The sequence below is a fragment of the Sardina pilchardus genome, chromosome 22 (assembly GCF_963854185.1).
Source record: "Sardina pilchardus chromosome 22, fSarPil1.1, whole genome shotgun sequence".
Classification (NCBI taxonomy): Eukaryota; Metazoa; Chordata; class Actinopteri; order Clupeiformes; family Clupeidae; genus Sardina; species Sardina pilchardus.
The window spans coordinates 11,038,990-11,042,136 of record NC_085015.1 but is presented as its reverse complement, the minus strand read 5'-3'; positions in this window follow the sequence as shown (position 1 = coordinate 11,042,136).

Below are 3,147 nucleotides of genomic sequence, written 5' to 3'. Positions count from 1 at the left end.
CTTCTATTAGAACCCTGGTCACATATGTAAGAGTTCCAGACATCATCATCATCACACACAATCACCCACCCCTCACTCTGCCAGAAACACTGGTAACATGAAACTATTAGACCTCAGAAATGCTTTGTGGAGTCGCTACTGTGCATTTGAGAAAGGACTCCCCTCCAAGAGGGCCACCCACCTTCCCACACAAGACAGAGGACCGTGTTGATGGCCACTGCATGTCTGCACCGTAAATTCAGCCGTAACTAAGGTCTTCTCATCACTCATAGGAAAGTGTAAACAAAGATGGTGTCATAGACAAGGATTAAAACATGTACTAAAGGAAACGACAGTATTTGTAAAGATATCTTGATTAGGGCCAGTCACCATCTCTCTGACTCAACTTTGTAGTCTGGGAATTTGTCTCTCATTAGGGCCTATGTTGTTTCTCTGAAGTAGGCTCTACAGAGACACTTAAATCAAACAACGTGATTAACATTTAATTTCATTTTCCTTTCATTCCTCCAAGATGACTGCGGCGTATTCCAATATTAATGTGTTACCAAGGTACAAGTCTGGGTCAGCACATGCAACCACGTCCCATGTGGCAGTCGTTTTTCACCGCATAAAAAACGTTATTCAAACGTCTTTCAACTCTGTGTCGGGTTATCAATGGTCATATTTTCATCCGAAGAGTTTTTGCTGGAGCCTTTATCTCTTTTTTTTTCTTTTTTTTTTTTGTCTTTTTTTTTCTGAAGCCATGGACAGGTCGGCGTGCCTGCGGTGTTTCGTAACCGAGGCAACACCCATGGTTTGACGGACGCTGTCAGTGCGAAGGGGAAAAAGTGACGCAACACATTCCACTCCGCGAGCCGGGACCGCACGCTTGCGGTCGGATGTCTTTTTCTCAGTAGTTACGGAAGCCCGGGAGTAGCGTGTGCCTCCACTGCCAATCGCTCACCCCTCCGTCCCCACACACACACACCATTCCCCTCCCTCCTCCTCCCCCCCCCCCCCACTCCTGTCCTTCATTTCATATTTCATTCATCCCCCTGTTTTGGTTTGGGTGTTCTGGGGATGCTCTGCTGTTGCTCCCCCCCCAACCCCCGTTCTCTCCACTCCAGACGCCCGCCCGCCCGCCCATCCTGAGCCAGTACCCTGTGGTCTCCTCATGACGAAAGTCCGCAGCGAGTCCTTTCCAGAGCCGGGGTGAAAAGCGGGCTGGCGGGCGGGATTTTTTTGGGGGGGTGCTTCGGGGGCAGCGGCGGCGGCGGTGGGTCCTCGAGTTTCCACTCGCGCAACAACAATGTTTCGATTCGTCTAATCGGGGGTATTTAGGCTAAGTAAACTATCAGTCTTCGGGGCTTCGTCTCCGAGACCGTGGCCCAGTCATGCAGGAGTCTTATTCAAACCATTTGTGTGCGGTCGGGGAGCCAGAGGCCAGGGGAGGGAGGAGGCTGTGAAGAGGTGGTGGTAGTTGGAGAGGGGGGGGGGGGGTTAGATGTGGAGGATGGATGGAGGGAGGAAGGGAGGGGGAGGGGGGGTATTGGATAACCCTAAGGGAGAGAGTCCGAGACGTGGAGAGTGAGAGGTCTTGGCAACGCAAGCCAAACCACACGCAGCTTGCGTGATTGTGGCTCTGACTGCTCTCATGTGCATCTCCGTCTCTCTCTCTCTTTCTTTCTCTATCTCTCTGTCTCTCTCTCTTTCTCTCTTTCTCTCTCTGTCTCTCTCTTTCTCTCACCGCTGTTGCCCTATCCCCTGTTTCCCAAGCTCCCAGACGCACCTGCACGTATGGTCTACCTGACCTCGCGACCCCGGCTGAGCTTAGAACGGTTGATGCGTGAGAAGAGAAGAAAGCTTCTTCAACAACGACGACTGAGGACTGAGAAGACCAGAAGGATAGAGGGACCACCAGCAGAGACAGTCCAACCTTAACTCACTTAATTCACAATCATTTATCTAGGAGTGTTACACAGAATTCGCTTTGTGTCGTGCTGGCTCCGCCATATCCGAGATTATGAAAGCCCCCTCTTGGCCCCAGCCAGTCCCTCTTCACCCCCACAAAAAAAACTGAATGGAAATCAAAAGCCAAGAACCATAGTCGGCCAGCTGAGCTCTGATTCTTTTTCCTTAATGGTGCTGGTTTATAATGAAACACTCCTTTCAAAACCTTTTCCCTACACACTGACGTTATCCGCAAAAGACTACGCGTTCGTATTAAAATATGCACGCTAGTTTATAACATGTGGGTCCACCTCAAGTGGCAGGTGGGAAAATTCAAGTCGGTGCAGAGGGGGAAGCTGAGAGTCACACAGGAGGAAACCGATGAGAGTTTTTTCAAAAGGCAGCACTGTGTGTGAATAGACCGCATTGAACGTGCCCTCAAAAGTCCTCATCATTCTCAAGGAGAGTAAAGAGGTTTCTGCGTCATAAGCATTAACATGTGTCTGTGACTCTGTTTGCATAGCCTATACTGCTCGCAATGACAAGGTTAAGAGTTAATTTCCCTGGGAGACCATAACCCGTTCTTAAATCACTGCGTTGTGTAAGTTGGCTTGGATAAACCCGCCAGGTAAAATGACTAAAATGAAAGCAAAAAATTGTGTCAGAGGTCAGTATTCTCAGCCTCTCAGGTGCAGTGCTGTGCAGCCTCTTTCTTTTTTTATTTTTTTTGCTTTTAGTCGGTTTCGTGCTAAAGCAGCAGATGGTTTGAGGTCCCCAGCAGGAACTAACACTTGCAGACTCACCTCCCCTTTAACTAAAAGGGTGTGTGTGTGTGTGTGTGTGTGTGTGTGTGTGTGTGTGGGGCGGGGGTGGGGTGGGGGGGCGTCATGATGTGTGGGGGCTGCGATGCTGTTGTGCGTCAAATGCCACCGCTGTGCAGGCGCTGTTGAAATAGGGCTTCCTATTTGGTGGGGTGGGGCAGGCCATGGCAAATTATTGTTTGCTGGTGACTGATTGGAAGCGGTTTGCCACCATTCCCTGTCTGTGAGCCAAAGATCAGCTCCAGTTACTTCATCCAGCTGTCATCGTGACTTTAGGATGCAGCGGGCCTGTGTGTGTGCTGAGGATGAGTCTAAACAGTAGGAGGGCCCTATCATGAAGTCAAAGTCAAAATTAAGCAAAAAAGTAAATGTGTGTGTGTGTGTGTGTGTGTGTGTA